Here is a 25,964-nt window from a genome sequence, read left to right as displayed (position 1 = left end):
CTATTCTTTTTTTTTTCGTATGTCTAAATCTGTAGGTCTTCCTAGCATATCTTTCTATGTCCTAACTATAAACCCTGGCGATATAACTTTACTTAAAAATCTTTACTCGTACTTGTACCCTGTCTCTTTGTCTAAAATAATCAACCTCGCATCCTTTACTTTCCTGCAGCTGGTGAATCGATCCTTGCGATATTTTATCTTCACTTGTACACCTACTCTCTTCTCTTCTTACACATAAACCGACATCGCACCTAATTTCCTTATCATCAAATAACCTTCACAACACCCGTCTGAAAAAAAAAATTGAGGTGAAGCCTTCTTATAAGGTGTCACACTCCCAACGAGGAGTATGACGGGCTCCGACCCGTAGGCCGAAAATCACCTGACTTAACAGTTACTTTGAACATCACATACGATAACTCAAAGAACACCTACACGCAGAAAAGGCCCAACATAGAAATATTCGATAATTCAACACATATGTACATATGCGAACCGACAAGGTCGCCACTACATAACGTATATCATAAAGCCGGCAAGGCTATCAGAAAATATCAGTAATCCAAAACAAGGCCGACAAGGCCATACACAATATTTACATATCCCACTATGTCCATGAGCCTTTAAGAGTATACATATGAACATATATTATTATCACACCTCTACCAGGAGTATGACGGGCTCTGACCCATAGGCTGGGAATCACCTGACTTATCCGTTACTTTGAACATTATAAACCATAACTCAAAGAACACCTGCACGCAGAAAAAGCCCAACATAGGAATATCCGATCATTCAGCACATATGTACATATGCAGACCGATAAGGTCACCACAACACAGCATATATCATAAAGCCAGCAAGGCTAACAGTAAAGTATCAAGATCTCAAAATAAGGCCAATAAGGCCACCAATATATTATATCATAATATGAACCGGTGGAGCTACAAAACATCTAACTGTACATACACATCTACGAGCCTCTACAAGGAATACAAATGATCATAAGGACAATACCAAATAGACTACGACTCGGAAAAGTGGAGTGCTCTGAGAATCCATTGATAGAAGACCTACGGTTTGATCCGTCTCCCCACCTTTTGCGGGCATGAGCGCGGACGTCCGAGAAGGGACGTCAGTACGAATAATGTACTGAGTATGTAAGGCATGAATAACAACATAATATAGATATGAAAGGTAACATGGAATATGAGAGATAACCTGTACATCTGGATGCCTCATAAGGCGGATGCCATGCATGCTTAGCCTTAAAAAAAACATTTTATACATATACATAGTACCATGCCCGGCCATTAAGGCTCGGTGTCATATATATAGTATCATGCCCGGCCATTAAGGCTCGGTGTCATATATATAGTATCATGCCCGGCCATTGAGGCTCGGTGTTATCATCATTAGCCCGTGTCCGGGCCTCCGGGGCAATATCATAACATGCCCACTACAGTGGTGTGCACATCTACGTGCCATGCCCGGCCGACTATAGCGCGGCGCGGTGTGAGAAAATACATACATATATATAAAGCATGCATGAGAGCCAAATAAAAGCTACGACTCTATCGGAGTGACGTAAGGTCGGTAACCTCCGATTTATGTTATGGAGCAATCATCATCGCTATATCTCACCTTGAAGGAACTATTATTATAAGGCGAGATCAACAACAATGAATAAAAATCAAGAAAATCACGAAAATAACTCAACATTCTCATATTCACATTGAAATCATAAGCTTGAGACTTTTAAACATGAAATCATCATCATCGTCGTGACCATCATAGAAACATTCTCATCTTTAGCATCGTCATTAACATTGTAAAAACATGTCCGTTGTTGTTGTCATAAAAGCTTATAGAATCATAATAATTCTTTGACTCGGAAAATAGGGACATTTTGGAAAACATTTATGGATTATCAAGAAAAAAGTCATGCCTTTGAATCATGAACTCTAACTTTTGGAAGTAAGGAGGTTATGAAACATATGTAAGGAATTATAACATAGGAGTTTCTAGAAATAGGATCATCGTCATCACAAAACACGTTTATCTTTAGCATCATAAGAACTCCATGAATCATGAATCTCTAGCTTTTGAGAATAAGAATATTCTTGGAAAACATTTATGGATCCACATAGAGGGATCATGGGACATTTGGAAAACACCTATTGGGTTCATAAGAAAGGAATCATGCCTTTAGAAGAAAGGGACTAGCCTTAACATACCTGGAAGATAACTTCTCGACTTCCAACTTACATCCTGTCTTGCAATTCACTTAAGATCATTCGTAGCCTCGTAATCTACATATACAACCATTCATACTATTGTTAGGCTCATCGTCATACGCTCGTCTTAAACCCTTAATTTAAATCCATCTAGAATCTGCCGAAATTCGGGCAGCATCTCCCCTGTTTATATGCCTAGCCCGAAATCACAATCTAATAACCACCACCAACAACAACAATACCAACATCACAAAAAAATTATCAACACCAATAGGCTCCATAAAACATCGATAAAACATCTCACACGATGTTTTTCAAGTTTCTCAACTATCCAACTTATTATACGATTATGTAATAACTTTTTCTCCGTAAATAAACTGAAATTAATGTTAATAAGGAGATTCATACCTTATTCTTTATAGAGCAGCCATATGTTCAATATTTACTTTGAATCCAAGCTAATTCCAACGCAAGACAAAACTATAATCGTGACTACGCGTTGTCCGGATCTCGATTAATACTCCGTAACTTAAAATCTCTCAAAATCCTCTCTTTTATGTGATATATAAGCTCTCTTGCTTTGGCTGAATTTTCTGGACTGTTTTTGGGAAATTTTGGGCAGAAAAATGGTGTTTTGCCCCTTATATAGGTGCTAAAGTCGGTGCACTGTAGCAGCGCTATTTCTGCTCTGTCAGCTGAATTTGTAACGTCCATAATTCTCTACTCCTATGTCATATCGATGATCTATTTATTGCGTTGGAAACTAGACTTGACGAACTTCATTTTAGGCTTTTGAAATACCTTAAAGCTCCCCATATACCTAGAGATATACCCCTCCAAAGTTGACCCAAAATTCTGTCCTTAATTCTGCCAACTTGTTCCAAATTTTTGTCAAACTTATTTTCTTCGATTTGCTTGATCCCGAAATCTTCTGAAACTCTCCATACATGATATTTATCACTAATCATACTTGACAATGGTCATGTCCTTTGGTTCCAAGGTTGTCCTTCCCGATTACGACTTACAATATCATAATTCATCCGTTACTTAAACAATATACTTAATAATGCTTCGTTCCTCACACTTCAAAGTTTTTTTACCTAGCCATAGCTCGACATACTTACATTCAAATTTAACCAGTGCTTCTCCGAGGTACGGGGTGTAACACTGAAAGTGCGGGGTGTAACATTCTCCCCCCCTTCAAAAACATTCGTCCTCGAATGTTGAGGTAGAGTTCGCTTTGAGATAGATGTCAATGTTCTTACCTGTATTTGTCGGTATTTACTTGACTTACTTGCAGTCTTACTTGCTCATTTAAAACTGAACTTATCCGAATTACGCAGTTTAACCTTCTTCTTTTGTAGCCGAAATTTATGCCCATACTCAAGGTCATCCCTTTTCTTATTATCTGTCTGTTTACTAACTCTTTATGCTTTATCGTTCTCATTGTCTCTTCAGCCTCCGTAGTTTACATCCTTATATGCTTTTTTATCCAGTACTTACCATATAATTGTATCCAATTTTGATCCAATCTTCTTTTTATTAATTTCTTGTTCTCTTCGATCTCCACGTATCTTTCTTACATTTTACAGATGTCCCGTGCCTTTGTCTTCTTGGAGTTTACTTATTCTTATTCTATTCTCCCTTAAAGATAACCTCAATACTGGTCACATTTTAGCATCCTTTGCTTTCTATAGCAGTCGAATTAATCTTTGCGATACTTTATCTTTCAACTAGTTTAACACCAAAATGTCTCGCTTAATTTCTCTTTCCTTCAATTGGACTTCGGCACTTAGCTAACTAAAGATAATTCTTGTACTTATATCAAAACATCTCAAACCTCTTCTTTAATGATTCCTTTCCTTCAATTTACTCTTAAAGTTTCGATTCTTAGTTCGGCTAATAACTTAGGGTGAATTCGAAATTTGTCGAAGAATAACCAAGATTTCTAGTCATGCGTACGAATTCGAATCTTTTCATTCTTTTCTTTGTCCGTAACCTTCATTTATCCCTTTTTCAATAAGAGCCATCATGTTGCTTGTTCCACGAGGTTCCATTGTCACCCGATTATTCTAATCAAACGTGATATCCTTTGATCATTTCCTTTGGGGTTCTCCTTCTACTTTTAACCTTTGCCCGATTCTCACTTAATACGTCTTTCTCATAGTTTGACGCACTCATCTGTCATTTCGGTTTATCAATCAAGCGGATCTCTTGATTCTTTAAATGTCCATCTCCTTTATTTATATCCTTGAATCCTTTTCTTGAGATCTTATCTTCGTCTACTTCCATGACTTCACCTTCCGTTGACTTAGTCCTTCGTTTCGTGACCCTCTATTTCTCTACTAGTGGACAACTTTCTTATTTGACTGTGGCACTTTTCCTTGCTTGCTTCTCTAGTGCTACTTTAGATTATCCCTCTTAGTACTAATTGATTTTACATACATATCATCTCATCTCCTTGTCAATTCTTTGGTCGGACTCCTTAATTCCTTGTATTGTCATCATAGTTCCACCTATGGTAGCGCCCAGATGGTTTGTCATAGCATTTCCTTGCTAATGGCTTATTATTCTCATTAATTACTCTACTTCAAATTACTCAACCAATGCGTCAAAATACCATAGCCAAGGGATTTATATTCAAATGGAACTCAATTCAACCCATACAACAACCTCGCCACCTTATATACTTGTATACAACATTTTCTTATCATCATTGTTATCCCTCATAACAAAATTATAGTCACAACATACTAATAATCATATCTCAAGCTAATTTACTATTCAAAATATCTCCAAATCCATGGTTGAATCTTTCCTCCAATTTCCTCCTCAAATCTTAACATATTTACAAAATGACTCATAAGCATGAGACTAAAATAAAATCTTACTTAATTATAACTTCCTTTCAATATGAGTGTGCTTCCCTCTTTAAGTTCTTGGCTCTCCTATACCAACGACTAATTGAGACTCAACTAGCTTCTATCCTTCTTCAAATATTTATTGTCGTCCCCACACCATTTTACTAGCCATTTCATCAGGACGATTATTTATATGGTCCTATGACATATGCTCTCGCAATTTAGTATAAACGGTGACTTAGGATTTCACGACGCAGGAGGTATTTCTAGTATCGAGAGACTTACTATCGTGCTATCCATAGGCATACTGTCTTTCTTTCCTTTGATGATCATTGAAATTACTAAAAATATTCCTCTTTTAAAACTCTCACCTCTTCCAGTGCTATGTTTTCTCTTTACTAATACCGACTATTTCTGATACATATCCTTGGTCACTGGTATGCCTTCTCACTTCTTCTGTTACCATTTCGGGGCACGTTTGCTGCATATTTAATTGTAACCAAAAATTTCTCTGGTACGAACAATTCAAATCATAGCCCGGAACACAACGTATTGCATTGAAAAACTTATTTCCTTGATTTGCTAAACTTTCATTATCTTGTCATTCTCCTTTCCCATGTCTGTCTCATAATATACTTGCATTTAGTCCATTTCCACTTTTCTTTAACACATCCTTGCTATATTAGTTCATCTCGAATTTCGACTCCTTCAAGCCGGTACATTTCCTTCTTCTGTACTTGGGAATATTCTAATTCGTCTAAGAATGTCCTCATATACCAGTAACATTCGAGTATTGACCGTCTTTGGTAGTCAATTGGCCGACCCTAGCGATCCTTTAACTCTTCTAGTCCATATAATGTCGGAGTTACTTTTATCACCTGGTTTGACTTATTTCTCTTTTGCTAACTGGATTCTTGTATCAAATCGTCCATACATATTGGACACAACTCAAACTACTTCCTTCTTTCATGCCTAATAGTCCCCTAGGTTAATGAATCAATGGTGACATCGAAATTCGTTAAGCTCCTTATAGAATGCCCGACTATATCATACTCCATTAGCCGCAATTTTCCTTCATAGCTATTCTTTCACCAGTACCCTTGAGATTCTTCTTACTCTTGGTTCCCGATTCCGAGTTGGGTTTATACCATACCAGTAAAAGTTGATACTCTCTCTCATTCATTCTCACGATTCGTCCTTTCCTTAACTTAGCTCATAGTGTCCCATAGTTCCTTTTAACTAATTGTTTGTATCATAATCATGCGTCATAATCCTTCTAATGTCCCGCCGATTCTTGTTCTCATCATGAAATTTTAGTAAAATACACCCTTTTCTTTCTTCCTTCGTTCATTTCTTATTTCCCTTTACGATGCCATAGCTTGCTCGTATGTATGTTTATTCCTCGTATATTCATCCTGTTTCCTTTATAATCGTATCTCTATTCCAAGTCCACTGTCGTATACCATCACTGTCTACCTTTGTCCAACCTTATTATTTTATTAAACTTCCTCTTATAGTCGCCAATCACATAACTTTCTTTAATCAATTCATAACCGCACTTTTTCGTACTTCTGTCCTCAAGGTCCTCCTTGATCTCCTTTGCTCTTAAAGTGCTCTTTCCCGTTTGCCACTTAATAATATCTACCTAGAAGTTTGCAGAACATTCCACTATGAGTACAAACTCATCTTGATCTCGTACATATATATACTTCTACGGTGGAACTTTCCCGTACTCGTTAACTTCCTTTCCCATATCAATATCTCTTTGTTATTACTTACTGACCAATCTAATCTATAAATCGTAATATTGTATTTGAGTTCCTAATGCCAACTTTCTTTATGTTTTCAGTAGGTCCCAAACCTCTGAAATCTCGGATGCAACTCATTCCACTTTCTTTATTTACTAATCATTTTTTTTCCCTCCAGGGTTTCTCTTTTAAATTAAATTAAAATCACTCTAAAACTTCTCTTTGAAAGTGTCTCGTAGTTATCCCTTCAATTATGACTTACCAAACGGCTGATGGTCACATTTTCCCTTTACTCTTTCTCTATAAACATGCAAACAATTCAATTTGTAAAAATTTCGGCAGAGTTTCCTCTATAATTCATACTACCTCATTCCTGCACACAGCCCAAAAAACACATCCAATGCCCCACAGAGCAATCACCAATACCCATAATATCTTGCTTAAGTTCTTATATCAACGTCTATCCATATTAATAAAACAGGAAACATACCTTTCGAATGAACAACTTCAATTCTCAGCAATTACCTCTCGAATGAACAACATCAAATTCTCAGCAATATCAGCAGGAGTCATATTAGTTTCCCCCAATAAGCGACGAACTCAGGAAAGTGAACATGAGATTTGACGTTAAGATAATTATTTGCAAGCACCTTGAAGGACTCAAATCAACAGTAGGATAGCACAATATGTTTATCCATCCTCCCTCCGAATTAGAGCGAGGATCAAGCTTTTTCCACATAGTTGGTGGTGAAGACAATAAGCCTTTCACCACCAATAGCTGACCATAGACCATCAATGAAGTTCAAAAGTCCAGATAAAGTTACCTGACTTTGCTTTTCTTTCCCCTCTTCTCTTTTCATCTTCTCCTTGATGGCGTCTTTCTCACTTTTTTCTTTATCTTCCTCGTCTTTCTTCTTATTCTTCTCCCTTTGACCCGTAAGGTCAAGGGAGTAATCGATGTCTTCAATCACAATAATAGATTTACTTGTAGTATCTATCAGCAATTTTCTTAGCTCGGTGTTGTCCTTAACCGATGTCAGTTCGAGATCATAGACATCATATTGCAAGTAATTAGCCATACTTTGAAGCAATCATGCTAGATTTACCGTTCCTCGGGGAGCATAAAGAAGATAACCGCGCATCCACGCCTTTCCAATCTTTGCATAATAGTCTTTTGACTTGCTTTGAATGTTTCGAGATCATCTATAATCTCTTGCTTCTTGTTTGGATCCATGGCCGTAGTATCGAATGTTGATGGATGCTCAAACACTACTCCACTCCACATCCTCCACCCCCTATATCCGTACCCACCACCGTCTCTCCTTATTATTTGTGTACGCTTTCTCTCGTCGTTCTCTCACCGTATATCGCCTTCCCTTTATCCAACACGTACTTCAAGTATGACTCTATGATAAGCTCGCGATTCTTTCTGTGAAATTTGAGCTTGAAAAACCTCTTGTCATCCTCTTTCCACAAAGCAATTGTCTGTTTGTTGGCTGCTAATTGGCTCGAAATCCACCAAACCTTCTCATCTTTATATTCATCGGTTATCTCCTCATAATCATCCATGGTTAGGACAAGATATTGACCATCTTTCACCGTGTTGGCTTTGAGGCACTTAGCTTGTGTGCAAGAGTTCTTGCTCAGGTACCTTTCGATTGCTACGTAAGCTTTGCTCCGCTCGAACCACCCCTCACTTTCATACTCATGAAAAATTATGTGCATATAAGGGTAGAAATAGCTCACGATTTTATCCGTATACCTCCTAATAAGACCACGAAGTTCGTGAGGAAAATAGTTCTGGTACATGGTCCAGGAGAACATGATTGTTACAATGGCTGGACCCAATTGAGTCCAAACATCTTGCATCATCTTGAAATTAGTAGGAGTACAACAGAAATTGAAGTGTATGTGAATGGTTTGTTCAGTACTAAATGACGGTGGAGTTCCTGCAGAGTGATAAAAGTGTACTCAGATCGTCTAGTTGGTCGTCGAGCATGTCAACAACCGTCGAAGTGTAAAGACGACCCGTCGAAGTGCTAACCGAGATGGAACAAGACTGGGATTGATTATTTCGAGTTTTAACTTGTATAAATACCTGTTTAGGTTTTATTTTTCAGACATCTGGTGTTTTAGACTTGTAGTAATTACTTTTGAGTTGTTATTGATTTTGAAGATTTCTAGACAATTACATTCATTACTTTCAAATTTTATTCGTAAGTTCAATACAATAATTCAATTATGCAATCTTCAATCTTTTATTGTTTTCTTGTTGCCATGAGTAGCTAAACACCTTTACTAAGGTTGTGAACCCAAGGATGGGTGTTTTGTGATTGGGGATCCCGAAAGATATACGCATAATGGATTGTTAGGGTTTATTTGTTCTTCGTATTCATCATATAGTTAGTGGTCGCAAACATTAGCTCACGCCATAAACTTTAGTTTATTTGGGAAAATAGCTAGGGTTAGGTAAGAACAAATAAAAAGAATTCAGGGCTTTAAACCTTGTTTAATAAATTCACTTAGGAATAAGAGGAATTTACTTGGCATAATTAACCATTCTTCATGCATACTTTCTTATCTTTGGAAAAAGCATAGAAAGAAATAATCTTTTCTTATTGGAAAATAGTTTAGATTCACATAGAGGTTAAGTGCATCCATACAAACAATCCATCAGAAGTATATCAAGATCGATACTCATGATCATACACTTTATCTGACGGGGAGACAACCTTGGTTCTTTTTACCCATATATTTACAACTTTAAATTTTCAGTCACTTTAAATTAGTCCACAAATCAAATCAACTATAAAATCCTTTTCTGGAATACACCAGGACCGCAAGATTAGTATAATACTTGTTTAGTAAACTTTTCACACCATATTCTCTGTGGGATTCGACCCCAACCTTGTTGGGTTACTATATTTGACAACGTCCGCGTTATACCATTAATAGGTGTAATTTGAGTGGATCAAATTTTGGTGCCTTTAGCAATTCGATTTATCTTCGTTGCCTCAAATTCAATTCCTTTTGCCCAAATATATATTGAAGGCTTTTATGGTCCGTATAGATATCGACGTGAACTCTATATAAATAACTTCGCCATATCTTTAGAGTATGAATCACTGCCGCCAGCTCTAGATCATGGGTTGGATAATTTTGCTCATGTTTCCGTAGTTGTCGCGAAGCACAAGCAATCACCTTACCATTTTGCATCAACACACATCCCAGGATGGTGCGTGACGCATCGCAGTATACAGTGTAACCCTCGGTGCCTTCTGGAAGGGTGAGGACAAGAGCAGATGTCAACTTATCTTTCAATTTCTGGGAACTCCGTTCACACGCTTCTGACCATTGAAACTTAGCCCCCTTCTGAGTTAATTTTGTAAGGGGAGCTGCTATAGAAGAAAATCCCTCTAAAAATCTTCAATAATATCTAGCATGACCCAAGAAACTTCGGACCTCCGAAGCAGTTGTTGGTCGGGGCCAGTTCTTAATGGCTTCAATCTTCCGATCATCAACTTTAATGTTATATCCCGCAATTCGGTACATTCGGATGAATTGAAATAAGCGTGACTTGTATGAGATAGAAAAATATTTTGATCTTATTTAATATATATGTGATGATGTTTATGAAAAATATTGATGCGGAAATAATGTGGAAGGCTAGGGGCAAAATGGTAAAAATGAGAAAAGTTGAGGGGCAAAATGGGAATTTCACATAGGGTTCATGAAGGTTCAAAAAAAAAGGAAAAGAAAAAGAATGAAAATTGATGACAAAATAAGTCATCTTTTCTAGAAAAATATAAGAAATTTCTAGAGAGGGGCATGTGCCCCTCACATGATTGAAAGGGACTAAATATATATATGTAGAGAGAGGTGGACAAAATAAGACATAATGTTCTTCCAATTCAAGGAGCAAGAAAGAAAGAGAAATAAAGAGGGCCTATTCGGCCATGATGATGGAGGAAAATCCATGGAAAAAAATTGTTCAAAAATTTCTTTCCTACTAATTGAAACGCCCCTAACTTCATGAAGAAATTATTGAAGCAAGCAAAGCGTTTGTTTTCGCAAAAACACAATTCTAGCCGAAGGAGGAATTAAGTGGAAAAGGTAAGATTCAATTCTTTTCTTATGAATTATGGATGATTGTACATGTTGTAGTGTGTATAAGGGAATGAAACTCAAAAAAAAAAATATTAAAATATGGATGTTGAATAGTTGGCCGTGTATATATAGTTGAGGCCGTGTGGTCATAGTATGATTTGGAAAAGAATGGATTAATTTTATGTAGTATGTTAGTTGTTGTTGCAATGTATGGAAAAGGAGGGAAATTCATGAAACTAAGGGTGTAGTTGTTGTGGCCGAGAATGATGTTGTGTGGTGAGCTATGATGAATTAATTTCATGTGATATTCTAGTTGATGTTATCGCGGATTCTATGAGATTATATGAAGGTTTGAAGGGTTGGAACGAAATGGAAATTGTTTGTAGATTAGTGGAGAAGTTAGTGTAATATTAGTATGCTTCCATATATTTGCATGAATATGATATTAGCAATGCATGGTTGATATGGTTTATGAATCTAGAAGGAAAATGTGTGGTTATACTTTTGTTGAAATTTGCGGGTAGCATTAAATCGTTGTGAATATTGAGAGTGTCGTTGAAATGATTGTTGATGTTGTTGTGGATAGTTTGGCGAGTTCCATTCTCGGATTGTTGGCGAAATTGGCCGAGTTGTATCTCGGGGGTGGTGTAGTTACGGAAAAATGCGCCGAAATTTCGCTTAATATAAGTGAATTTATTTGAAAGATTAAGGCAAGTATTGGTTAAGCTTAAATTCTTGAAGCATTATGATTAATATTTGGTAAATGTGACCAATTGTAGATTTTGGAGGAAACGGGATTTGAATTTGGAGAGGCGTAACCATGAAAAGGTATGTAAGGCTTACCCTTTCTTTTTCTTGGCATGTCCTAGATATACTAGGCTTGAATTTGGACCTTGGGGACAACTCTACTCTTCGGAATCCACGTCCGAAATTGCCCCTTTTTCTTTCAGTAGAATTGAATCAATTATGTTGCTAATGGTTGGAAAAGTTGTCTAAACACCTAGAACTTGAACAAATGGGACCCGACTATCTTAAAACTATCACGAATGATATTATGAAATGTAAAATACGTAAATTGGGTACGCCACCTCATTTGACCCGAGGTGGGCCCACAATCCCCGAGACCTATGTATATTGTTCTATTTGCCTTATTTCCGTACGATAAATAATGAAAACCTTTGGCTAATGTTCCGAGTTTGTTATAAGTACTTGGTAACTCAGATGTGAGTATTCTGGTTCGGCTATTCTGGCATAAACGCTTCGGTACGAATGATCTGATTTGAATATTTTGATATAAGCATTCCGATGGAAATATTCTAATACAAGTGTTCTGATATAAGTATTTGAGAATAAATGTTCTGATATATATGTTCTGACATAAGTATCCTGATCTAAGTATTCTGGTATAAGCATTCCGATAGGATAACTCTGGTATGAGTATTCTGGTATGAGCGTCTGATATAAATATTTCGCTATGTGTATTTGGATACGAGTCGTCTGATCCGAGTATTCCAATATGAGTATGCTCTATAAGCCTTAATGTTCTTCGTGTACGATCTCGGATCGCTTAAAAAGTCCGAGGAGGTTTCTGTATTTCAAACGCTCATATCTTCCCGATACTAACTCGGACGAACCCGAAACTCGTTTCGAGCCTCCGAATATCGGTAAGTGTCCGTGTTCATCGAGTCCGGATTTATGTGCATATGGTTTCTCACGACTCGCTCGTGTACGACTCAATGTATGATTCACTGCGTCCGGGCCGGGCATGTTATGTTCTCGTGCGTACTCCGCAAGATGATTCACCGAGTCCCGGCCGGGTTCGTTATCGTGCTCTTCTCTCGCATTATTCACCGAGTCCCTCGTACTCGCGGGCGGGACACGTTATCCGTATGTATTTATGATTTGATGGTACGGGGATGGCGGCAGATGGCACATGATGATTATTCACCGAGACCCGCAAAGAGAGGGCCGGGACACGTTATGTATATTTGGTACATGATTCCGACATGCATGATTCATATTACCGAGTCCCCTTAACAAAGGGCCGGGACACGTTATTTGCATATATGACATATGATTCGTTATACATGATCCTATTCACCGAGTCCCTCATCGAGGGCCGGACACGTTATATGCACATGTGATCTATGATTTTGACACGCATTGACGAGTCATATCACCGAGTCCCTCTTGGGAGGCGGGACACGTTACACGCATATAAGATATGTTACTTTGGCATATGGTGATTTGTTTCGCCGCGTCCCTTCGTAAAGGGGCCGGTTCTGTATCTGTGTAAATTCTATATGATCCCGATATTCATAATCTAATCTGTGTCCGGAAAGTAAGCATTCTGGAATTCTGTACGCTCGGTATTCCGTCCGCTATATGCCCTCATCTGAATATTCTGTACGTTCTGTATTCGTCGGTATAAGAAGTCATCTGAGCATTCCGTGCGTTCGTATTCCGTCCGATACATAATCTTATCCGAATAATCCGTACGTTCGTACTCCGTCCGACGTGTGACATCTCCGTGCACTCGTATTTTCTCGCACCTCTTCGGACATGCGGTCCGTGGTTGTAAAATAAGCATTTTGGTACTACGGTTGACCTACTTACTTTTCGTACCTTTTCTCGGCGTATGAGATGTGTGTATGGACCGTGTCCGAAAGGTAAGCGTCCGGTATTCTCGAGTAGTGTATGTACTCGATAAGCTTTGTCTCGTTCGCTATAGTTCTCGTTTTTGTGTTGCATGCTTTACATACTCGACATATTCTGCATCGACCCCCTCGAGCTTTCGGGGCCGCGTTTCATGCCGCAGTACTCCCGCATGATTAAGAATTGCTATAGAAGATGTACCAGCTGGATTGGCAGCTCCATTTGCTCCTGGAGTGTTGCCGAGTTGGAGTTTGTATGATATGCTTTCTGTATGGATGTTAGAGACTTTGCAGATAGCGTCGTGGGTATTGGTTGTCGGTCTGTAAGCGGCTTCATCAGCCGATATGTCGGTCCGTGTTATGTATTGAATTTTGTACGATTATAAATTTGTTCGATTTGAAGGCTACGAGAAAGAATGTTTCTGAAAAATTTTGCTATGTATTTTATCTTATTTGATTTAAAAAGTTTGACGCGATTTTGTGCGCGGTAAGAGTCTGAGGGTTCGCTCGACTCTGGGTAAGGGTCGGGTGCCCATCACACCCTAATAAGGTTAGGGTGTGACATTTAATACCTTCATCAGACACAATATGGCCTAGAAAAGCCACTGAAGTTAGCCAAAATTCACATTTTGAAAATTTGGCATACAGCCTTTGATCTCGCAATGTTTGCAACACCTTTTGGAGGTGATCAGCATGTTCCCTCTCCGAACGAGAATATACCAAGATATCGTCAATGAATACAATAACAAAAACATCCAAGAAGGGTCGGAATATGGTGTCCATTAGCGCCATAAACGCCGCAGGAGCATTTGTCAATCCGAAAGACATAACTAAGAATTCAAAATGCCCATATCTCATTTGGAAAGCTGTCTTCGGAATGTCTTCCCCTTTTACACGTAGCTGATGATACCCTGACCTTAAGTCAATCTTTGAGAAGCATTTAGCACCCTGCAGCTGGTCAAACAAATCATCAATTCTAGGCAATGGATATTTGTTCTTGATAGTCACCTTATTCAATTGCCAGTAATCAATACACATTCTTAGTGAGCCATCCTTCTTGCACACAAATAATACGGTTTCCACGGAGAAATCTTGGGTCCTAATGAAGCTCTTGTCTAACAAGTCCTACAATTGCACCTTCAATTCCCGCAACTCGGTAGGAAACATAAGAGAAGGGGGAATAGAGATGGGTTGAGTGTCCGGATACACATCAATCGCAAATTCAATTTCCCTTTCGGGAGGGAGCCCTGGTAATTCATCGGGGAATACATCTTGAAATTCATTAACTATAGGAACGGATTGCAAAGTTGGCGGTTCGGCTTCGTTCTAACTAACCAAATGATAAATATAACCTTTGGAAATCATTTTTCGCGCCTTAAGGTAGGGAAATAAACCTACCCTTTGGTGCTGGGGTATTGCCCATCCATTTTTAAGAACTGGTTCACCCGGAAACTGAAATTTCACAATTTTGGACCAACATTCCACATTGGCATAGCAAGAAGCTAGCCAATCCATACCCATGATTGCGTCAAAGTCCACCATTTCTAACTCCACTAGATCAGCAACTGTTTCACGACCACATATCGTAACCACACACCTACGATAAATTCGTCTTGCAATAACCTGTTCCCCAATCGGAGTAGAAACTAAGAAAGGCTTGGACAAAGATTCGGGCTTCATATCAAACTTATCATCAATATAAGGTGTGATATAAGATAGTGTGGAACCCGGATCGATCAATGCATAGACATCATAAGAACAAATGGATAAAACACCTGTCACAACATCTGGAGACGACTCAAGATCCTGCCATCCTGTAAGTGCATAAATACGATTCTGATTACTGTCGGAACTAGAAACCTGACCTCTTCCCCTACCTCTACCTGCTCGGGCTGGAGAAGAACCTTGTCTAGGAGGGCGAACAGAAGATGAAGAACCTGCGATTGAACCTGTCGGCTGAGTCGGGCCCCCTCTACCACGGGATGGACAATTTCCTATAACATGACCAGGCTGTCCACAGTAATAACACACCCCCATATCTTGGCGGCACTGGCCAGAGTGGCCTTTACCGCACTGGTCATAACGGGGCAAGGAAGGCCTTGCCTGGCTAGACTCTCCCCTATAAGAAGGAGCTGGTACTCTCGAACTATGACCTGGTCCTGAATAAATAGGTCGATCATAACGCTGCCTCTGAAATCGGGAAAGTGCACTCATTACTGAAAGAGGGCCGATCTTTTAAAAGAATAGGGGCCGATAACCTTCCCCCGATAAGCACTCGAATAACTGTGGATCCGGCCCGCTATTACAAAATTTCCCTTATTCGGGTCTTGCTCGATCCGCTGCTGACGCTCAAGGTCCTCCAAATTCTGAGCATATGCCTAAATACGAGCAATATCCATGTTGCTCTGCAGTGAGGCCGTCATACAATCTTTAATTAAGTGAGGCCCAAGTCCCGTCACAAAACGATGTACCCTATCTTCCATTTCAGCTACCATCGCCGGGGCGTATCTAGCCAATGAGTTAAACTTCAAACTATATTCTCGAACGCTCATATTATTCTGACGAAGTAATAGAAATTCATCAGCTCTAGCTCGCGAACGCCGGCGTATATGATCCGTAAAGGCTCTTGTGAATTCCGACCATACTGCTGGAGCTGCATTCGGCCCTCTCGACTACTGCCAAGACTCATACCATATCGCAGCCACATCCCACAGTCTATAAGAAGCTAGCTCCACCGATCTCGTGTCGAGCATGCATTACCCTCAAAGCGCGGCCCATTCGATCTATAAAATTCTGAGGGTCATCTTTCGGGTTTGTCCCCGTGAACACCGGAGGGTCTAAAGTATAAAAGTCACGTACGCGAGAACTAACAGCCCTATCCGGAAGGCCAGCCTGCCGCTGAGTTTGAGTAGCCACCAATCTAGTCAATAACTGGACTGCATCTCGTAAGTTCGGTTCTGAAGCAGCGGGGGGAGGAGCTGAAGGCTGAGGAGCCGGAGGGACTGGAGCCCTATCCTGCTCTTTTGCACCTGATGGAGTAGAGGTAGCATGCGAGGGGGTAGCACTCTGAGCCTCACTATGCCCTAACTTCCGGGCTGCGGGGCTCGGCCTTCTCACAGTCTGCCCGCATTCTGCTGACTTTCTTCTTCCTCGGAGGCATCGCTGAAAATTAAACACGGAAAGATTAAATAGTTGCATTCTTAGCTTGGCTCAATCGTACGATCTAGATCATGAAGAAAAGTGTCTTCAGAATGCCCTGTAGCCTCCTGGCTATAGATATGATGCATGACATATCGATAATCAGGACTCTACTGGACACAGCTCATGGACATCCTTAGGACTGAACTGCTCTGATACCAATTTATTACACCCCCAACGAGGACTATGACGGGCTCCGACCCGTAGGCCGAAAATCACCTGACTTAACATTTACTTTGAACATCGCATACCATAACTCAAAGAACACCTGTAGGGTTCTTCCCTTAAATTAAATTAAAATCATTCTAAAACTACTCTTTGAAAGCGTCTCATAATTGTTCATTCAATCATGACTTACCAAACATCCGATTGTCACATTTTCCCTTCATTCTTTCTCTATAGCATAGACATTCAAACAATTCAATTTGTAAAAAATTTGGCAGAGTTTTCTCTATACTTTTTACTGCCTCATTCCTGCACACAGCCCAGAGAACACATCCGATGCCTCACAGGGCGATCACAAATACCTGTAACATCTAGCTCAAGTTCTTATATCAAAGTCTATCAATAAGGAAAGAAACATACCTTTCGGAGTATCAACTTCAATTCTCATCAATTACCTCATAGCGGCATAATCAACTTCTTATCCACAATCAAAATACTTAGGGTTAGAATCATGGACATCACATCCTATAATTTAGCTCTACGGCACGATCTAAGATGAGAAGGAAGGATAAATGGTTCCTAAATGCCCTGCAGCCTCTTGTTTATAAGTGTGGCGCACTTCACACCCATAAACAAGACTCTAGTGGACACGGTCTGTAGACATCCCTAGGACAGAACTGCTCTAATACCACTTTTGTCACGACCCAAGCCAATGAGCCGTGACGAGTGCCCGATCACTACTGACCAAGCACCCCTAAACTCGCACTTGCATCTCGCTGAGCAACATGGTGACCCATATAATTTATAACTAAGCTATACTAACCCCTGTATGCATCAAGAACTCACGACCATATATATATACATGCTGAGGATAACGATCTGCAAGACGACTAGGCCGCTACATATGCCGTACAACAAAATAAGAACCGACAAGGCTACATAACATCCCATATATACACACAACTGCGTCTACAATGACCTACTATGGAGTACTAGCTGTAGAAAGGATAGGACAAGGCCCCATCATACCAAAAGGGACTGCAGCTCTGAGCCAAGTGGAACGCACCGTCTATTGCTGAGCGGAAGGCCTACTGAGCTAGATCGCCTGTCTAGCTACCTGAACCTGCGGGTATAAACGCAGCGCCCCCAATAAAAAGGACGTCAGTACGAAACAATGTACTGAGTATATAAGGCAAGGGATAACCGAAACTGACCTGTCTCATGTGAAATGTAATATAATGCTATTATATATCTCACCGAACAAGTGGTCAGGTAACTAAAAAATTTCACTAACCCGTCGGCCAGGCAACCTGTCTCACTGATCCGTAGGCCAGGCAATCTGTCTCACTGACCCGTAGGCAAGGCAATCTGTCTCACTGACCAAGTGGCCAGGCTAAAGAAAAATATGTATGCATACCATGCAGTATATCATGCATATGCTGAAAAACACTGATTCTATAACATATCTCTTTTGTCTCTCTATAAACTCAAGGACATAGGGAGGGGATATGGCTCCTCAGAAATAATAACATAACACTCGGAAACTAAGCAACAATATGACAAGCTCTATTTTGACAAATCTCTAGACATAAGGTTCTTTACGCTCCTACCATATATGGAATCATGCGAAGAAAAGAAGGAACAGCCTTAACATACCTGGAAGCTCACTTCTCGACTTTCCAACCTACTTCCGATCTCACAATCTACATATAAAATTATTCATACTATTGTTAGGCTTATCGTCATTTGCTTATCTTAAGCCTTCAAATTAAACCCTTTTTAGAATCTGCCGAAATTCGGACGGCATCTCCCCTATATCTTCTACTCCTGCCAATTTTCAAAACAACTCCCAAAGCACAATAAAACATCAACAATTCCATAATCAAAAGATTACATTCAAACTATACTCAATTTAATCCCAAAACTTCTTTTCATAATCAATCCATAACCACAACTTCATACAACCCCTTATACCCTCGTATACGACAATTCCTTAACATCATTATTATCCCTCATAACAAGATTATGCTTAAAACATACTAATAATTATAACTCAAGTTAATTCACGACTCAAAATATCATCAAATGCATATTTGAACTTTTCCTCTAATTTTCGTCTCCTCAAATCTTAACACAATTACCAAAAAAACTCATAAACATGAAATTAAGATGAAATCTTACCTCAAAATTCAAGAACACTTCAATTTCATGAATACTCCACCTTAAAATACTCACCCAAACATCTTCAAGAAGAGGAGACAAGTGTAGACCTCAGTTGGAACCCCTAACCACTTTAATCTTCACTTTGATCCTTGGTTTAGGCTTGAAAATATGTTGGAATATGTTTGGAGAGGTTTCTAGAACTTGGGGTTATGTTAAAAATAAAATAAAAATGACCAAAATTATCATATAGACTTGTAGGAATATATGTGCATGTTGTGAAAGTTGGGGGAATGTTCTAGAGGATTTGGGATATGTTTAGGGGGGTTTGAATGAAGAAATAAGGGGTAAACCACCTTTTATAGTGCTCTAGATTCCGTTGGCACCGACCTAAAACTTTCCACGCACTGTAGCTGCGCGTTTTTGCTCTGCCAGCTGACTTGTAACATCCATAATTCTCTACTCCAATGTCGTATCGACGAGCGGTTTATTGTGTTGGAAACTAGACTTCATGAAATTCAATTTAGGCTTTTTCTTTACTTAAAAACTCCGCATATACTAAATATATTCTTTCCCCAAGTTGGCTCAGACTTTGTTGTTCAAAGTAACGCTCATCTTTTTCCAAAGTCATACTAACTCAGCTCTGTCTACTCAATTCCTTAAAGGACCTTCCAGAATTTCTCTTATGCATCCTTTACTCATAAAATATACTTAATAATGCTTCATCCCTTATACTCCAAAGTTGTTTTATTTAGCCATAGTTCAACATACCTACGCTCAAATTTGATCAGTGCTTCTCCGCAAGTACGGGGTGTAACACTCTTTCTCACCATTGTTTATATGGTTTCTTACCGTCTGTAATGTGACCACCTCTTTACTATACATCACTGAATTAACTACGTCTTTGTACGCCGATGATAGTGAAAATAGTAGAGTGCGCGCTAGTTCTTCATCTCCCACTTTAATATCAGCATGAGTAAGATCCATAGCCAATTTATTAAAAGTATCAAGATGATCTTGTAAATTTGTACCTGTCTTCATCTTGAAGGTGTGTAAACACTGCCTTAACAACATTCTAGTTGTTACTGATTTCTTCTGGTAGAGATCTTCAAGTTTCTTCCACAAACTCGCAACTGTTTTCTTGGTATGCGACGTCACATAACACACTGTCTGATAAAGATAATTGAATTGTGTTAAACGCATCCATCTCAATCTTCTGCTTCTCGGCCTCTTTCGTATTTTCGGGATACGAGTCGTCCAAAGCATAGATTGATCATTCTCTCCGTAACAACGCCATGATCTTGATCTTCCAGATGTTGAAGTTATTACTTTTCCCATCAAAATTTGCTACCTCAAACTTCATAGATGTCATAGTCTCCTAGATCTCACGACCTGTAGGCTTCTGACACCAATTGTTAGCGCAAAAACGATAAAAACACAATAATTAACGTGGTTCAGATTAATATGATCCTAGTCCATGGAGAACGACCGGCACTTTTATTAATATTAAGGGAGAAGTAAGTTACAAGATTGAATACTCTTAGGTTCTATGTTCTGCCTTTAATAAATTCTAACTAGCATGTATTTATACTACTAGGTCTAATCCTTTCCTAGAAAGAATTTAAATCCCAACAAAGAAAAGAAGTTTTCTTTTATTTATTTTCGCTTTTGAGTAGGAATTAACTTGAATATCTTCTCAACTTCACATTATCAGATACAATGAAGACTGGCACTACTCATACTTCATTACAATTGCCAAGAACACCAAGCGTGAATGAAGAAATTATGGGGTTTGAGGATGTAATAGAAAATTTAAGAGATAAATTACTAAGAGCAAGATGTTATCTCAATTCGCGGCAGCCCGGCTCAAGGTAAGATGACTTTGGCCTACAGACTCTATTCTGATAGTTCAGTTGTCTCTCAATTTCATATTCGTGCATAGTGTTGCGTGTCTCAAGTATATTCATATACGCAGGGGCGGAGCTAGGTAGGCTCCAGGGGGTTCCGAACCCCCTCGGAGAAAATTACAGTGTATATACAAGGTTAAAATTATTTTTTTATGTATATATAGTAGATATTGAACCACTTTGGCTTCTTCGTGTATTTACTTCTTTATTTTTTTGAACCTCCTAGATGAAAATTTCGATGTCGCCACTGCATATACGGACTTATTATTTGCCTTGCTACGTGATGTTGTTAGTAAGGATTCTGAATGTAAAGAGGCCGATGAATTAGCCGATATGCTTCGCAAACTTTATTGCCCAGAAGGTACCTTATCCTTGTTGATGACTTGTGGGAAAGTAGTGCTTGGGATGATTTAAGAAGTTGTTTTCTAGGTGCCAATAACAGAAGCAGAATCATTCTAACAACACGACATCATAAAGTTGCCAAATATGCTAATGTTCATAGTGATCCCCTTCATCTTCGTATGTTTACCGAGGATGAAAGTTGGAAGTTGCTAGGAAAGGAAGTTTTTGGTGGAGAAAGCTTCTCCCCCCTCCTCATAGATGTTAGGCAAAGGATAGTACAAATGTGTGGACAACTCCCCCTTTCAATTGCTTTGGTGGATAGTATTCTCAAAGAGATGGAGAAGAAAGAAGAATATTGTGAAAAAGTGGCTGAGAATTTAGGTTCTCACATTCAAGGTGACTCAAAGATAGTTATTGAACAGAGTTATCAGAATTTACCCGATCATCTTAGATCATGCTTTCTTTATTTTGGAGTAATTTTAGAGGACAATGTTATTAAGATCTCAAAGTTAACAAGATTATGGATCTCAGAAGGATTTGTAAAAAGTTGTGAAGGCAAGAGTTTGGAGGATATAGCAGAAGGTTACTTGGAGAATCTTATTGGAAGAAATCTAGTGATAGTTGCTCAGAGGTTCAGTTCAAATGATAAGTTCAAAGGATGCCACCTTCAAGATCTATTGCTCGACTTCTGCAAGGAAAGAGCTACTGAGGAGAATCTTCTACAATGGATAAAACGGTAATATGTTAATTGATTATGGTTTATTTATTTATTCAATCAATCAAGTATTTCAAGTTATATTTGAAAACTAATGATATGATTTGACTAATTTATATATTTTAAAGGAATAAAATTAAGAAGAAAGGATTGAGATAAATTTTCTCTGTGTATTTGATCACCATCACTGTACATGTATTTATAGCTATGTAAAAGAATATTGCTGCTAATAACCTATATAGGTGTCCTACTCCTATTTGTATGTGTGTAACTAACTAATATTTACAAATAATGAGAAATAAAATAAAAGGCTAAATATTTATATAGATGAAATATTAGGAAGCTTCTGGTTGGTTTCGTGTGTATGATGAATGGACCTGTATAGTGGCCACGTGTCTGCTTCTCCTTGTATGAATAAAATGGTCCTAAACCACCTTACTCTTTTCATTTTCCACGAACATCAAACCAAACACACCTTATTCTTCATTTCTCCATGGTTATCGTCTACTCTATTAAACCTTTAAAGTTGGAGGGTGGCGTACGAACCCCCAACTTGTTAAAAAGAAAATGATGAGATGGACTCGGATGTGGTTTTGTAAACAAATCTGCTACTTGTGATGAAGAAGGGATGATAGACAAAGAAATGATACCATCGAGATATTGTTGACGGACGAAGTGACAATCAATGTCAACATGCTTCGTCCGTTCATGAAAGATCGGATTTTTTTCCGATATATGGCAGCTTGGCTGTCTGAGTGAAGAGAAATAGGAAGTGAGGGTGAAAGGGACAGATCTGAAAAAAGATGAACGAGCCAAGTTAATTCGGCGACTACCCTGCGCATCGATCTGTATTCGGCTTCCGCCGATGATACTGAAATCGATGGTTGTTTCTTGGACTTCCAAGAGATGGGACTACCACCCATGCTAATAAAAAAATCCACTTACATAACGTCTGGTGTCTTGGCAAGTGGCCCAGTCCAAATCACAAAAAGCAAGCAATTTGAAGGATGGAGAGCTATTGAGAAAAATTCCTAATCTAGGGTCGAAGAGTAGGTAACGAAGAACATGCTTAGTAGTAGCAAGAAGGCCATGGTGTGGAGATTGCATATATTGACTTAGTTATTGTACTGAAAAGCACAGATCTGGTCGAGTATGTGTCAAGAAGTTCAATTGCCCAATCAATCGACAATAAACAGTCGGATCTGGTAACGGAGAGTCCATGTTGGCTGTCAATTTCTGAGTAGGGTCCAAAGGCGATGAAGCAGGCTTCAGATCATGAAAATGGTATTCATCAAAGAGTTCCAAAATGAACTTCCTTTGACTAAGTATAAGACCATAGGGTTCATGAATGATCTCAATCCCCAAAAAATAGTGTAAGTTCCCCAAATCCTTTATCTTAAACTCTTTGCCAAGAAATGATTTTCATTCACCAAGTTCTTCTTTGTTGTTACCCGTGAGCAAAATATCATCCACGTAGACTGCAATAAGAGAAATAGATGAACCAGAACATTTGTAAAACAATGAATAGTCGTTTAAAGAATGATGAAAACCCTTGTAGCTCAAAGATGACGTTAATCTTGAATACCACTGTCGAGAGGCTTGTTTGAGCCCGTATAAAGACTTCTTTAATCGACAAACAAGAGTAGGATCACTGACTTGTAACCTAGATGGAAAATTCATGTACACTTCTTTGTCTAAATCCCCATGAATAAATGCATTATTAACATCCAACTGATAAAGTCCCCATCCTCTTTTAATGGCAATTGCAAGCACACATCTAATTGTAGTGATTTTGACTACAGGAGTGAAAGTCTCAGTAAAGTCGATACCTTCCTCTTGTATATCACCACGTATCACTAATTTGGCCTTTAATCTCTCCAAAGTACCATTAGAATCGAGCTTAGCTTTATATACCCATTTCGAAGGTAATGCCCTCTTTCCAGTAGGTAGGGGTACAACTTCCCAAGTGTCATTTGTGATCAAAGCCTCGAGTTCCTTTGTCATAGCATCTTGCCAACCAGGGTATAAAATAGCTTGAGAAAAATTTTTTGGTTCAAAAATTTGAGAAATAGAGTAATGGTAATTTTTGTTAGTTGGAGACAAGGTATTAAAAGAAAAAGGAGAAGGAGAAACAGAAGAATTAAAACATGAAGAAGCAACATTGGAAATATGAATGGCATTGCATATGTAATCTTGTAAATAAGCTGGGTATTGACTGATCGAGTAGATATCCTTAGGGAAGTTTTAGACTCATGAATAGGTATAAAAGGATCAGATGTGTTAAGGACTTGAGAAGATGAGTTAGGTGACAAAGGCAATGATGTATGAATAGTAGTAGGGGATTGTGATGTGAGTGGTGTGCTAGGTGGTGAACTAGGTGGATCATGGGAATTGGAATCTGTAGTTGGAAAATAATCACTAGAAAATGTGGGAATATCTAGTGTAGGACTGTTAACTATGTCATGGAGAGGAAAGATAGGACTGTCAGTGTGAATGGAACTAAAAGGATAGATGTTCTCATGAAATAGCACATTTCTAGAAACCAAGAATTTCTGAGATTGTAAATTGAAGAGTTTGTATGCTTTCTGTCCAAAAGGATAACCAAGAAATACACAGGTGTGCTCTAGCTTCTAGTTTAGTTCGTCCATTGGATAATATGGATGCAAATCAAAGACAACCAAAACATTTCAAATGCGAATAGGAAGGAGGATGATCAAATAATTTCTCATAAGGAGTTTTAAAAGATAAAATTCTGGTAGGACACCTATTAATCAAATATGTGGTTGTCATAAGGCAATCACCCTAGAACTTAGGTGGTAAGTGACATTGGACTAGTAAAGCCCTACACACCTCTAACAAATGCCTATGTTTCCTTTCAACTACACCATTTTGTTGTGGTGTGGCCACACAAGAGCTTTGATGAATTATTCCTTGAGTGGATAAAAAAGAAGATGTTTCTGTACTAGAACCCAATTCCCAAGCATTGTCAGACCTGGTTTGTTACACCCTGCACTTTCAGTGTTACACCCCGTACCTCGGAGAAGCACTGGTTAAATTTGAATGTAAGTATGTCGAGCTATGGCTAGGTAAAACAACTTTGGAGTGTGAGGAACGAAACATTATTAAGTATATGGTTTAAGTAAAGGATGAATTACGATCTTGTAAGTCGTAACCGAGAAGGACAGCCTTGGAACCAAAGGATATGACCATTATCAAGTATGATTAGTGATAAATATCATGTAATCAGAGTTTCGGAAGATTTTGGGACCAAGCAAATCAACGAAAATAAGTTTGTCAAAAATTTGGAACAAGTTGGCAGAATTAAGGACAGAATTTTGGGTCAACTTTGAAGGGGTATATCTCCAGGTATATGGGGATTTTTAAGGTCTTTCAAAAGCTTAAAATTAAGTTCATCGAGTCTAGTTTCCAACTCAACAAACCGCTCATCGATACGATGTCGGAATAGAGAATTATGGACGTTAAAAGTTAGGCGGGCAGAGCAGGGCGCGGCTTGCTCACAGTCTTTCTGAAAGGGAGAAAAAAATCTGAAGATAGAAAGTTGTTGCCGACTTTGGCACCCTATATAAGGGGCAAAACCCCATTTTTTCTGCACAAAAATTTCCCAAATGCTCTAGAAAATTCAGCCAGATATGAGAGCATATATATAACATAAAAGCGAGGATTTTGAGAGATTTCAAGTTACGGAGTACTAATCGAGGTCCGGACAACATGTAGTCACGATTATAGTTTTGTCTTGCGTTAGAATTGGCTTGGATTCAAAGTAAATATTGAAGATATTACTGCTCTAGAAATAATAACAAATGAATCTCTCCTTATTAATATTAATTTTAGTTTATTTACGGAGATAAA

General features: G+C 38.7%; 1 pseudogene; it reads left to right on the top strand.

Annotated features, from left to right (window-relative positions):
• LOC132066120 (late blight resistance protein R1-A-like) overlaps positions 1-25,964 on the top strand; it is a 100,407-nt pseudogene that overhangs the window by 42,503 nt on the left and 31,940 nt on the right.

Source organism: Lycium ferocissimum, chromosome 8, assembly GCF_029784015.1.
Source record: "Lycium ferocissimum isolate CSIRO_LF1 chromosome 8, AGI_CSIRO_Lferr_CH_V1, whole genome shotgun sequence".
Lineage (NCBI taxonomy): Eukaryota > Viridiplantae > Streptophyta > Magnoliopsida > Solanales > Solanaceae > Lycium > Lycium ferocissimum.
The sequence above is the reverse complement of the archived record's forward strand: the minus strand, read 5'-3'. Positions and strand labels throughout refer to the sequence as shown.